Source organism: Thalassophryne amazonica, chromosome 3 (assembly GCF_902500255.1).
Source record: "Thalassophryne amazonica chromosome 3, fThaAma1.1, whole genome shotgun sequence".
NCBI lineage: Eukaryota > Metazoa > Chordata > Actinopteri > Batrachoidiformes > Batrachoididae > Thalassophryne > Thalassophryne amazonica.
In genome coordinates, this window is record NC_047105.1 from 94,644,000 (window position 1) to 94,658,412 (window position 14,413).

General features: G+C 40.9%; 1 long non-coding RNA gene across 2 annotated transcripts in view; it reads left to right on the plus strand.

The window, feature by feature from the left end:
- The window catches only part of LOC117507285, a 60,108-nt gene that overhangs the window by 13,122 nt on the left and 32,573 nt on the right, over positions 1-14,413 (plus strand). The window contains exon 1 of one of the 2 annotated variants that reach the window (XR_004559666.1): positions 11,524-11,718. The exons of the other annotated variant lie outside the window; for it this stretch is intronic. This is a non-coding gene — a long non-coding RNA (uncharacterized LOC117507285). Of the gene's footprint in view, positions 1-11,523; positions 11,719-14,413 lie in introns of those variants that run through there. 2 annotated transcript variants of the gene reach the window in all.

Consider the following 14,413-nt stretch of genomic DNA (forward strand, 5'->3'; position numbering starts at 1 on the left):
TACATGGAGAAGTGTGGCAGGGGTGGGATTTGAACCCGGAACCTTCTGCACTGAAACCAAGCGCTTTAACCACTTGGCCACCACCAAGTAAGTTCAATGTAAGTACATAATATAATTGCAAATACATTAAAATTCTTTGACTCTGTAGTGGCATCAGCCATTTTTTTATGCTGGGCAGACACTGTACGATATTCTCAGTCGTTGTACTCAGCTCCAGCACAAACTGTATGACAAAACCTCAGTGTAAAAGCATGATTTATGTTCTTACACTATACAGCCCAATGCTCTGATGCAATCTGACTACTCACATTGTATGTTCAAAAACCACACGTCGGACTTGTGTTTCCGGAAGCAAAATGCAAACAGAAGCTTTTCTCTTTTTTTTCAAACTTTATTTAAATATCTTAGTTTTACAAAAACTCTCGATGGGAGACATCAAATTTTTAACAACAACAACAAAAAAAAAACAATACAAGACTTTACACGAGTTGAAGAATAAGGGGGAAAAAAGAAACAGAAGCTGCTCTCCCAAAGAGATGATCACTGTTTATGCTCTCTCTCGTGTTTGCACGTGCGCAGTGCGAGAGGTTGGGGTAAATCGGCTCGTAGATGTTGTGTGGGCCGCTGAAGAGGAGGTACTGCTGGCCCACCACCACCAGATGACGCCCTACTTGGAGTGCGGGCTTCAAGCACGAGAGGGTGCCGGAGCCACTGGGAGTGACAGCTGTCACTCATCCTCAGCACCAGCTGTCACTCATTCATCTCATCACCATCACCATAAAGGCCGGACTGCAACTCCACCTCCTCGCCGAGAAATCAGCTACCATTCAGGTAACTTTCTCTGCTGACTCAAAACATTGAGTATTAATCTGAACTTCTTTGCAGCCGTTTTCCTGGTGTGTCCTTATCTGTGGGATTGGCGTTTGGTGTGATCTGCGACGGCTTCGCCTCACACCCCAAACCAGATAAGTGGTGAAACAGGAGCTGCACGAGTGTGTGATTGGAGGTGGAGGTGCTCCCTCCTAACTAAACACTGACTGTGGGATTACTGAGTGTGCGAACTCACACTCATCAGGACTGTCTCTGTTTTCTGCCAGCAGTACCGGGTCTGACTGCTGAAGACAGCGGCCACCTGGGGCGCAGGGCTTGGCGGCTCCGATGTTCTTCAGCTCCGTTGGTGGTGGAAGCTGTGTGGGGATCCGGCTCTTCTCTCGCCAGGCATCTTCTATCGTTGAGCCTGCCCACACGTCACCTGGTGTATGATTGACAGTCCACCATATTGTTATTGTCTGTACGTCGTTGTGCGATTCACAACATTAAATTGTTACTTTTGGCTTATCCATTGTCCGTTCATTAACGCCGCCTGTTGTGGGTCTGTGTCATGACACTTTCACAACAGTAGATGCTTGTAGCGCTGCTTTAATCAATCAATCAATCAATCAATTCAATCAATTTTATTTATATAGCGCCAAATCACAACAAACAGTTGCCCCAAGGCGCTTTATAGTGTAAGGCAAGGCCATACAATAATTATGTAAAAACCCCAACGGTCAAAACGACCCCCTGTGAGCAAGCACTTGGCGACAGTGGGAAGGAAAAACTCCCTTTTAACAGGAAGAAACCTCCAGCAGAACCAGGCTCAGGGAGGGGCAGTCTTCTGCTGGGACTGGTTGGGGCTGAGGGAGAGAACCAGGAAAAAGACATGCTGTGGAGGGGAGCAGAGATCAATCACTAATGATTAAATGCAGAGTGGTGCATACGGCCAATATGGGTGAGATATGCTCTCTCCTTCTAGTCCCCGTCAGTACTCTAGCTGCAGCATTTTGAATTAACTGAAGGCTTTTCAGGGAACTTTTAGGACAACCTGATAATAATGAATTACAATAGTCCAGCCTAGAGGAAATAAATGCATGAATTAGTTTTTCAGCATCACTCTGAGACAAGACCTTTCTAATTTTAGAGATATTGCATAAATGCAAAAAAGCAGTCCTACATATTTGTTTAATATGCGCTTTGAATGACATATCCTGATCAAAAATGACTCCAAGATTTCTCACAGTATTACTAGAGGTCAGGGTAATGCCATCCAGAGTAAGGATCTGGTTAAACACCATGTTTCTAAGATTTGTGGGGCCAAGTACAGTAACTTCAGTTTTATCTGAGTTTAAAAGCAGGAAATTAGAGGTCATCCATGTCTTTATGCCTGTAAGACAATCCTGCAGTTTAGCTAATTGGTGTGTGTCCTCTGGCTTCATGGATAGATAAAGCTGGGTATCATCTGCGTAACAATGAAAATTTAAGCAATGCCGTCTAATAATACTGCCTAAGGGAAGCATGTATAAAGTGAATAAAATTGGTCCTAGCACAGAACCTTGTGGAACTCCATAATTAACCTTAGTCTGTGAAGAAGATTCCCCATTTACATGAACAAATTGTAATCTATTAGATAAATATGATTCAAACCACCGCAGCGCAGTGCCTTTAATACCTATGGCATGCTCTAATCTCTGTAATAAAATTTTATGGTCAACAGTATCAAAAGCAGCACTGAGGTCTAACAGAAGAAGCACAGAGATGAGTCCACTGTCTGAGGCCATAAGAAGATCATTTGTAACCTTCACTAATGCTGTTTCTGTACTATGATGAATTCTAAAACCTGACTGAAACTCTTCAAATAGACCATTCCTCTGCAGATGATCAGTTAGCTGTTTTACAACTACCCTTTCAAGAATTTTTGAGAGAAAAGGAAGGTTGGAGATTGGCCTATAATTAGCTAAGATAGCTGGGTCAAGTGATGGCTTTTTAAGTAATGGTTTAATTACTGCCACCTTAAAAGCCTGTGGTACATAGCCAACTAATAAAGATAGATTGATCATATTTCAATCAATCAATCAATCAATTTTTTTATATAGCGCCAAATCACAACAAACAGTTGCCCCAAGGCGCTTTATATTGTAAGGCAAGGCCATACAATAATTATGTAAAACCCCAACGGTCAAAACGACCCCCTGTGAGCAAGCACTTGGCTACAGTGGGAAGGAAAAACTCCCTTTTAACAGGAAGAAACCTCCAGCAGAACCAGGCTCAGGGAGGGGCAGTCTTCTGCTAGGACTGGTTGGGGCTGAGGGAGAGAACCAGGAAAAAGACATGCTGTGGAGGGGAGCAGAGATCAATCACTAATGATTAAATGCAGAGTGGTGCATACAGAGCAAAAAGAGAAAGAAACAGTGCATCATGGGAACCCCCCAGCAGTCTACGTCTATAGCAGCATAACTAAGGGATGGTTCAGGGTCACCTGATCCAGCCCTAACTATAAGCTTTAGCAAAAAGGAAAGTTTTAAGCCTAATCTTAAAAGTAGAGAGGGTGTCTGTCTCCCTGATCTGAATTGGGAGCTGGTTCCACAGGAGAGGAGCCTGAAAGCTGAAGGCTCTGCCTCCCATTCTACTCTTACAAACCCTAGGAACTACAAGTAAGCCTGCAGTCTGAGAGCGAAGCGCTCTATTGGGGTGATATGGTACTATGAGGTCCCTAAGATAAGATGGGACCTGATTATTCAAAACCTTATAAGTAAGAAGAAGAATTTTAAATTCTATTCTAGAATTAACAGGAAGCCAATGAAGAGAGGCCAATATGTGTGAGATATGCTCTCTCCTTCTAGTCCCCGTCAGTACTCTAGCTGCAGCATTTTGAATTAACTGAAGGCTTTTTAGGGAACTTTTAGGACAACCTGATAATAATGAATTACAATAGTCCAGCCTAGAGGAAATAAATGCATGAATTAGTTTTTCAGCATCACTCTGAGACAAGACCTTTCTGATTTTAGAGATATTGCGTAAATGCAAAAAAGCAGTCCTACATATTTGTTTAATATGCGCTTTGAATGACATATCCTGATCAAAAATGACTCCACGATTTCTCACAGTATTACTAGAGGTCAGGGTAATGCCATCCAGAGTAAGGATCTGGTTAGACACCATGTTTCTAAGATTTGTGGGGCCAAGTACAATAACTTCAGTTTTATCTGAGTTTAAAAGCAGGAAATTAGAGGTCATCCATCTGACTCTTTGTCAGCCTGGCTACAGTGCTGAAAAGAAACCTGGGGTTGTTCTTATTTTCTTCAATTAGTGATGAGTAGTAAGATGTCCTAGCTTTATGGAGGGCTTTTTTTTTATAGAGCAACAGACTCTTTTTCCAGGCTAAGTGAAGATCTTCTAAATTAGTGAGACGCCATTTCCTCTCCAACTTACGGGTTATCTGCTTTAAGCTGCGAGTTTGTGAGTTATACCACGGAGTCAGGCACTTCTGATTTAAAGCTCTCTTTTTCAGAGGAGCTACAGCATCCAAAGTTGTCTTCAATGAGGATGTAAAACTATTGACGAGATACTCTATCTCACAGAGTTTAGGTAGCTACTCTGCACTGTATTGGTATATGGCATTAGAGAACATAAAGAAGAACTGTTAAAGCGCGATACTCTCAAGACAGCCGACCAGAATATCAAACAGGTTTGATTTTCATCCGACCATACGATTGCTGATGAGGAGGTGGTTGTGAGAGGTTAAACGTAGCTCGTTACTCCATGTATACAACACCATGCAGGACGCATGATTAAGCTGAAACTCGGAGCGATCCAAAAAATTCTCGCACGAGTGAAAAATCGGCTCAAAAAGGGCCAAAACTCGCACAGTGTAAAACCAGCTTTACAGAGTGGTCTGCTGGAGCAGCAGTATCACAAGTGCTGAGAGGAAGAGACTTGACAAAGTGATTAGGAAGGTCAGCTCTGTCCTGGGAAGTCCCCTGGACTCAGTGCAGGAGGTGGGAGAAAGGAGGATGATGGTGAAGCTGTCATCCCTGCTGGAGAGCACCTCCCACCTGGTGCGTGACACCCTGACTGCACTAAACACTGCACGTCCTTACTTCCTGCTGCTGTCAGACTCCACAACCAGCACTGTTCCCAGTGGACCACTCAGATCACTCAGATCATTAATATCATTATAGTAACAAGTTTTCATTCAGTTGAAATAATACTACACATTCTGTGCAGTAAACATGACAAAATAGAAGTCAAAATAAAATAAAATAATAATAATACTGATGAAAATAATAATAATAGTACTGTGTATAGGATAACAAGAACCTAAACAATTGAGAAATACATTAAGACTGTAAATTAACATAAAAAATATGTAATTAACAGGAAATAAAAGGGATGAGTTCAACCTCTAAAAACAAGTTGAGGTCTAAGTTTTTAAAACCATTCTGGACCTACACACCATTCCAGCTCATTCTAGAAACTGCATAATTTGTTCCTACCCTTGAAAAATGTCAGCTACCTGTTTTATAAACACTACCCACTCTAGAGCCCATGGATCCCCACAGGCAGTGTGCTAGTTTAAGTATAAGAGTTAATCTTTTATCTGTTGTGGGGGCTAAGGTATACATTATATTTGCTGTTATAAAAAGACATAACAGCTGTCCCTCAATTCTAAAGTTATAGAGTCTGTGGCGAGTGCCTGAACGCACCATAAATCAGAGCATTAGAACTATAAGCTTGTGGGCTTTAATACAAACCGTGATGAATAATAAATGAAGATAATAGTTGTATGGGAGTTCAGCACATTAATTTTTGTACAGTGAGAGGTACCTTTGGGTGCTCCTCAGTTCCCACCAGAAAAACACTTGTAGAAATTTTTCAATGTTAAGATAAAGCTGAAAGCAGCTGAAACGAGCAGACTCAACAAGCTCATCAGGAGACCTGGCTCTGTCCTGGGGGTTGTGTTGATGTCTGTGGTGGAAGTGTCAGAGACGAGGATGCTGAGGAAACTGCTCAGCATCCTGAACAACACCTCCCACCCTCTGCATGCCACACTGATGTCATGTCAGAACACCTTCAGCCATAGACTGAGACCACCACGGTGCACCACAGAACATCACAGGAGGTCTTTCCTACCTGTGGCAATCAGACTGTATAATTCCTCCCCCTTCTGCAGGATGAACAGTTATTCAGTTATTCAGATGTAGCAAGATGAAGTCCGGTTTGAAAAGACATTCCTGCTAGCTTGGCTAATGGGGAATTCCCCTTTGGCTGACCTGGTAGAGTTCTGGTCTTTAGTGTGAGCAGGTTTGATCCCACCGCTTTCCTGGCCACAAAGGTCCTACGGTCACACAGAGTTATGTGCAATATTGTTGAAGATCTTGTCTTCCAGTCATTTTGCATAAATTTGTTGTACTGTTATTGTAAAAAAAACAAACAAAAAAAAAAACATTGTTCATTGTTTACTGTTTCTGTACTTGGGCAAAATATTTTCTTAGGGATAAACAAAGTTGACTTTATCTTATCTTATTATCATTATGACGTTAATCACAGTCCCCATTAGCATAACATAATATACACAGCAAAATCACCACTGTTAATTTAACACTGACAGTGTTACACTGATGATTTTACTGTGTAATTAAGGTGAATTTAGGTAAAGTTATTATAAATTTATCTAAACTTTGTCAGGTGATTCTTCTGGTTTCCTTCACATGATAATTTATGAGTTGCACATTATTTTCATGTAAGTAGAGTCTGTTCTTTTAATTTTAAACTATGTCAGATGATTCCTCTGGAATGTCCTTTAACATAATAGGCTAATCTGAAGAAAAAAGTGTTTTAGAGGATGATTGTTTACATTTTGTGTTTCTCCTATCTTCGCTCCGGAATTTTCTCGTCACCCATTGTTCAAACGCGTCACATGATATAAAGACACACTCTGATTGGCTATGTTTTCCCCCTGTTTCAGCTCTGCTCCCAGAATTAGAGGTGGGTGATACCGGGAATTTTGGTATTGATCCGATACCAAGTAAATACAGGCCCAGTATCGCCGATATCGATACCAATACTTTTTCATATTTAAGCTTCATAGATCCAAAGGATCCAAAAGACCTAGGATAGAATTTTGCCAAACATTGTACGTGACAACAAAATACTTTATTATCACAATCAACATTTTTGTTTAAAAAAAAATATCACTCAACACAACTTAAAACAAAATCTCCTGAGGTAGAGGCCCGACAAACCACTATACAAGGGTGCACTGCTCTGTGTTGTGTGACACAGCGCAGCGCTGCTCTTACAGACTGAGAGTAGACTTTTATGAATCTGCGTGCGCAGCAGTCAGTGCATGCGGGAGAGAAAAAAAGCTTGAGTATCGATCTTTTTACACGAGGATCGTTCAATATCAATACCAGCGTTGGTATAGATATTATCGATATTAGGATCGATCCGCCCACCTCTACCCAGAATCAGCCATTAATCCATTATACGTATATAGACTGCATCTTAATTTCATGTTTCATATGCGTCACCGGGCCAGACAGCACAGCACTGGAATTTATCGAGTCTTTTCATAAAATGTGATGCATTAAAGTTGCCGCCGCACGCTCAGAAATATGATGATTAGAATTAGCTGATGTAGCGTCACCAAATGGAGCAGACAATTCAGAATGAAGCATTTAATGGCTTTACGATTTTGACACTTAATGTGCCAATGTGAAGATATAATCTCTGTTCATGTTATATAATGAAAAAATAAAAGTTGTGAGAGACTTCGGGCCACACGTTGTTTTTGTTCCACTTAGGGTTTTATAGGTGCAGACCAAATTTGAACTCAATCAGATAAGATTGATCCCCCCAGAGTGACACATTTTCCTCTCTCACCGCTGGCAAGGCAACGTCACCCTAACAGGAGAAGACTCTGATGCCATTATTTTTCTTTTACAGGTACATGTGATGGCTTTTAATCGCAAAAAGTGGTGGTTGATTGGTCACCCAGAGGAGAACATTACTGGAATTACTGGATTACTACATTGCTTGTTTGGGGAAAATTGTTGCTTTGTTTGGAACAATGTCCAATTACAATAAAATTTGGCACAGATCTTTTATTTTATTAGTTGAACAAGAACATGTGGCCCAAAAGATTTTGTAACATTTGACATTTTGAACAGGTCTAATATATATATTAGACCTGATCTGACATAACTAATTTTATATATAAAATATGCAGTCTATGGTATGGGATACTGTGTCTTGCTTAACACTTTGGACTTCCCATCACTTTTCTATGGAACTGTTCCACAGTAGTTAAGACTCATCTCTACTTTTGCATTCTTACTGCTGTTGACTGGGTAGCTTCTTGTGGTATGACCTTTTAAACTGGTTGTTGGTGATGTAACTAGGTGTTTTGCATTTTTTCTTCACAACGTCCATAATATTTCTGTCATCAGCTGTTGTTGATTTTGTTTATTTCTGCACAGTCAGCATAACATTGTTGTGTAATTTTTCACTTCCAGGATATAAATGCTGCCTTGTAACATGTCCATGTGAAATGTCATGTCCATGTCAAGTTCTGTTTATCAACAGACGTAACCTTTTACAAAGCACGACTTTATCCACCATCTGCATAATGTCCCTCCAAAACAGTCTTGAACGCAAACCTCCACCAACTAATTTTCAGTTTTGCAAAATTTTCAAGGTCAAAGTCCTGTTAGAAGTGGCTTTTCATATGCTAAATTAGACGTGATCAAATTTCAGGACCATGTATTTAGTTCATGCACTTGAATCAAAATTTTTTTGTGGTGTTGTCAGGTTTTGTTTTTTTTTTTACTTTTTCGGTTTCTGAATTCTTTTTCATTTAATTTTCACAGAACATTGGTTATCTTTGCTATGCACAATTTGTAATTGCTTTTTGGCAGTTTTTTAGTGGTGTTGGTAAATCCATAACAGAAAAATGAGAGTGACTGAGGCACTTTTGATTGAGATATAATGCAAAATGTACACCAAATGGGCTTTTCAATATTAAATTAAAATGTCCACAAAATCCACAATCCTGATCAGATCCAGATCCAGCTTTGTCAGGCGATAGTGAGTGCCACATGAGAGCGATTGGGGCACATTTGATTAAGATATAATGTAAAATATATATTAAATGGGGTTTTCAATGTTAAATTTAAATGGCGACAAAATCTGTAATCTGCTTCACAGTTGCACCAGCCCAGGTTCAGTCTGTGTGGATTTGTGTCTGTTCACAACCTGATTTATGTGAGGAGCAGTTGGGACAGACAGTTGATACCAGGGGTTACATCGGCAGGCATTTGGAGCCAGTTTGAGAATGTTTTACGTACGCCCACACCGGTGAAGAAGAAGAAGACAACAGCATGTTAGACGGGCTCAGCAAAGTTGTTCGTGGAGATTTATTGTGTTCGTTTCCGAAGCAGGAGCACATTCTTCTGATACAGAGATGCCAAACCAATTACTGTTCAAGTGGAACAGATAAGTCCTTTGCCTCCCTCTCCTTTTCAAAGTATTTTTTCAAAAACATGATATGATCAGAGGAATTCTCAAGAAAACATGCTGAGTTAACATTCCATCATGCCACACCCCTTCTTGAGCCTCTATTAAAAAAATTACTTGAGGCATTATTTAAAAAAATGAGTTTATGCAAATAAACAATATATCTCACAGGAAACTGTTGTGCCAAATTGTAAATGACAGCAAACTGCATCACACAATTTTCTTCCAAGTGCTGTGAATATTACTCGACACAAGGGGGCGCTGCACTACTAAACCTTGCCCTACATACTTTTGCTTTGATTTGCACACATGGTGCTTTTCTGCTCCACAAGTGTCTGAAACTGGTTTAACCATAGCAGGTACTGAGAACTGACAGATAATGAGCAGTGTGGGTGCTTTCTGTGTTTTTCTAATCTCTGGCTCCAGACTGCAAACTGTTTCCGTTCTTTGTCTTTGCTTGTGCTTTCAAGACAAGAAAGAACATGTCTGAACTTGTGTTGAATCAGATCTTTTTTTTTAAATGGCCTACTTTTTATGCTGAATACCTCTGCCTTGCTTAAACACGTTCTGGTGTAGTTTGAACTGCATGTGATCCTCCTCCCTCTCGTTTCTTTTCTTTCTAAGCTCTGAACTGTGCAGAACTGTGCATGCCACACACACCAAGACAAACAAGACTGCTTCAGCAAATCCGCTGCCGCCTTACAGGGGCGTAGACAAGAATTAATTTTGGCAGAGTGGGGGAGTGTCACGATTTTTGCCATCATAGATGTATGAGTGTTTAGAAGGGTTTGATTCCAGATGTGTCTTTGGACATGACAGTTCATGTATGTTGTCCCAGTCTCCCTAGCTGTAATTGGGCACCAGCCTTGAATAAAGTCACTTGTGAGAACCCACGCAAACACGGGGTGAACATGCAAACTCCACACAGAAAGGCCACAGGTTGGAATCAATCCACAGATCCTGTCTATTTTATGACCATTACAGAAGAAGACACCTACTCCCACTTTTGGATGGAGCCGCACCTTGGACAGAGAGAAAAAAACAATCATCATCAGAAAGACAACAAATGCAGTATAATTTGTCAGCATTAAGCAACAGGAAAAACAGAAGAAATACTAAGGCGATTGCGGCCACGAGCCCTAAGCTTCACGAACAGACCCAGACTTTAGATAAAGTTGAGGCCGCTGCCCGCTGTGTTTCCTAATAAAATGAATTTAAAAGAGTAAAAAGCATAGTAACATACTATGCCAGTATGCTAGCCATACGAAAGGGAAAATAAGTGCATCTTAAGTCTGGACTTGAAAGTCTCTACAGAATTGACTGTTTTATTGATACAGGGAGATCATTCCTCAGAACAGAGGCACGATAAGAGAAAGCTCTGTGACCCACAGACTTCTTATTCACCCTAGGGACACAAAGTAGTCCTGCACCCTGAGAACGGAGAGCCCGGGCCGGTACGTAGGGTTTAGTTAGGTCAGCCAAGTAGGGAGGTGCCAGTCCGTGAACAATTTTATAGACTAGTAGCAGAACCATAAAATCTGATCTCACAGGGACAGGAAGCCAGTGAAGGGATGCCAAAATGTAATTATGTATAGTCATGGATGTACAGTACATACTGACATTAGTACATACTGAGTTTAAATGGAGAATCTTTATCTTAAAGCAGTTGTTCAGTTTTCAGACCCTTTTGAAATAGTGAATCATTTTTGGCACATTGCATGTTTTGACCATTTTGAAACACTGAAGCACTTGTTTAATTTACAGTTTTCCTTGTTTTCTTTTCTAAAGTAATTATTTAATTCAGGGTTTAATTCAGGTTTTTTAAATTCAGGTCCTTTCTTTTAATTTATTTTGAAACATTTAAAAACAGTGAATCAGTGAAGCAATTGGTTCATTTGGAAAGCTGTACATTGAATATTTCAAGAGGGAATGAAACCAATCTGCTGCCTTATAATGATCCTGGCTTGCTCCTCTGTCTCAGCACGCCACTAAAATTCTTGTAAACATTTTTCTGTAGACCATCTCGTCTGTTATCAAAGTGTAACATGTTTCCTCATAGCCCGCCTCAGCTGCAGGGGGCGTGGTTTCTGCCAGCTCGCCTCAGCTGCAGGGGGCGTGGTTTCTGCCAGCTCGCCTCAGCTGCAGGGGGCGTGGTTTCTGCCCGCTCTCCCCGTTGCTTTGTGGCAGAGGAGGCGGAGCCTGAGCAGCACAGCGGAGCAACAAGTTTTCCTCGAATGGGTGTGTGTGTTTGTGCGCGTGTGTTTACACGCGTGTCTCTGTGACTTTGTCGTTTATAAGTAAAGCGTTTCCACAGCAGGACTCTCAAGCAAAGTATTTGTTCACAGCAGCTCACTCAGAAGAGACACTTTGACAGTCAGACCGATGGTACGTATCCAGGCAGGTCTTCCTGCTGTCTGCTGGAAGCGTGTGCGTGTGGAAAGTTCAGTGTCAGATCACTTTGATGGCTGCTGTGTGACAGCAGATGTTAAGATTTACAGGCCTGTCAGTTGCTCATTCGTGTGTTAACGTTGATAATTCGTCAGATGTCAATATTTTGCTGCTGTTTAATGCGGTGGCCTTTGTTTCAAAAGAGTTACTTTAAAATCCCACGAATGTGACGTCTGCTTGTGTCATATGGCTTTAATCAAACAAACTTACATTTCCAGCATGTGTGCTTGAATTTTTTTTAAGGCTGTGGTTCTACCCCCTTTGGAAGATAATCAGTCAATGAAGTCATGCCTCGTTTTGACCGTTTTGCTTGATGGGTTACTGTAAGAAAATATGAATTGCTATTCTCGAGGTCAGGCATTACCCCACCGCCCTCTAGGGGCCGTTTTTGTCGGTGAAAACATAGCCGAACTCGGTACAAATATATGTAATTTGGTCACTTTTCAAAGGGGTCAGACTCGTCACTCAAGTCAATTTAATGTAACAGTAGTTGATTTCAGGTCAGCTTGGTGTACAAATCTCACCGTTCCAGGCAATGGAATATTTGCAAACTGTTTTTACTTTCTCTTTTGATACTCTGTGTGCTTATTACCCTGTGTGCTGCTATACAATACAAAGCTCTATTTCCCTGAGGGAGTCTTCCCAGGGGATCATTAAAGTTCTATCTAATCTTATGATAGCTATCAGATGGCTGAGAGAAGCAAGCCAACAGCTGGTTTCAGTAGAACAGCATACAGTTTGAGCGTGTTTTCGCCAATTGGCCAGACGCGGAAGTATGAATTTTCACCTTTGGATTGGCCACTTTGCCAGAAGTGACATGGCGAATGACCTCGAGAATTAGGACAACATCTGTTCTTTATTTAATTACCCAATGTCATGGTTCATGTTCAACCCTGGGTTTTGAGCTTGGAATTTGTCAGTTGCCTCCAGTATAGCTTTGATGCCACGATGTCCCGCTTTATTTCCCGATAATCATGGTGGTTTGTTATTGGATGCCATATGGTTGTGGTAGATATAGTACTGTATCAGTAGTCATTTCAGAAAGTTTTTATCTTAGGTATTATTGGCGAAAATGCAGACGGCAACAAGAACAAGAGGTATTGAAATGTTTTACACATTTTGCACTATTGTTAAATGTAACCGGTGCCATATCAGAGTGCTATTGTGTAAACGTCCTAGGTTTGCCAAGCCATGGTCCAGAAATGGAAATACTGTCCAAATTTTCAAAGTTGCTAGGCAGGTGAGATGAGTTTTGAGTATTGTTCTGACACTGGAAGTACTTCCAGAAATGTTGGTCAGATTTGGGACTTAAAAAAACAAAAAAGCAAGAACAACAACAAAAATTCCCCACGTTACCTCTGTTCACAAACGTCTCACCGCAGAACAGAAATAACATAAAACTCCATGAGCATTAGTCATTTTTCTTTCCTTCTCTGACATTAATGACAGTTTGTCCATTAAATGTTGTGTGGCTATGTCACTACCGTAAATCTTTCTGACATAATTCTTCAGAGGCTTGCGTTTAAATATTAGGGAGCCACACACACACATCCACACACACACACCCACACAGTTTATTTTAGTTCAGTCCAAGGATCGAAATGCTACAGTGTTGTGCTTTCCCCTTGGGTGAATTTCATTTAACGTGGCGATATTCCTAAGTGTGCTAAAACCTGAAAATAAAAGCTACATGCAAACACACGGTCACCTCATTGATCAGAATTAGCATTGAGTAGCGTGATTACACCTTTATTGATTGTGCCCACATGATTCCATTTCATTCTGGGCTGTGGATGTCGTTATGGTAACTGTAAGTACGTGTTGGTGGGTTATTATTATGGTGGTGATGTGGCTTCCTAACCCTAACATTAACCCTAATAGCCCAAATAACCCAAATCTCCAGGGATAGAATAACTGAGAATCAAACCCCAGTCTACCGCATGACACGGGGGGGTACTTACCACTATGCTAATGAGGAGTTAGCAACAAGCACACAGTCACGCAACATCAGTTACGGTGGTTGCCGTGAGCATAGCCCCACGATTCAGGGTTATGGCTGCTATAACTGTATAAAAATATGATGTAACCACTTTGTTCATTCCGCTTTGCTTGACTTGCGTCCCCTGACATAATTTGTCCTGCTTTGTCACACATGTAAACTTTTTTGGCTATGTTTTAAAATGACTTCCCGACTTGCTGCATGCTGCCGTGAATGTTTGTTTTTGAAGAAAGATAAGTTTTACAGTGCAGTGTTTTCGTAGCATTAGCCTTCCCAGATTAGCAGTAATTAGCTTGCAAGGTACCAGGTGACAGTCACTCGTGTTTTGTTTTTGTTTTCCTTTTCCATCTCGTGCATCCCCACAATCCTAAACTCTTTCAGTTTTAAAGTTTCATAGTGAAGACTTGACTGATGCCTTCAATTAAAAATACTTTTGTTTTGAATCATTTTGTTTCTAAAGGGTAAACAAAAAAAGCTCTTTCTTAACGGTGACTTTGCCACATTTCTGCTTTTAAGAATTGCACAGTGAAGTTCTGTGTTCAGTTTAATGTACTTCATTGTTAAGCAAGTTCAGGAAACACACGGGTGTAAGTTGCAACTCTGTGCATGTTTTGTCAGCTTTATGCCGTGTCA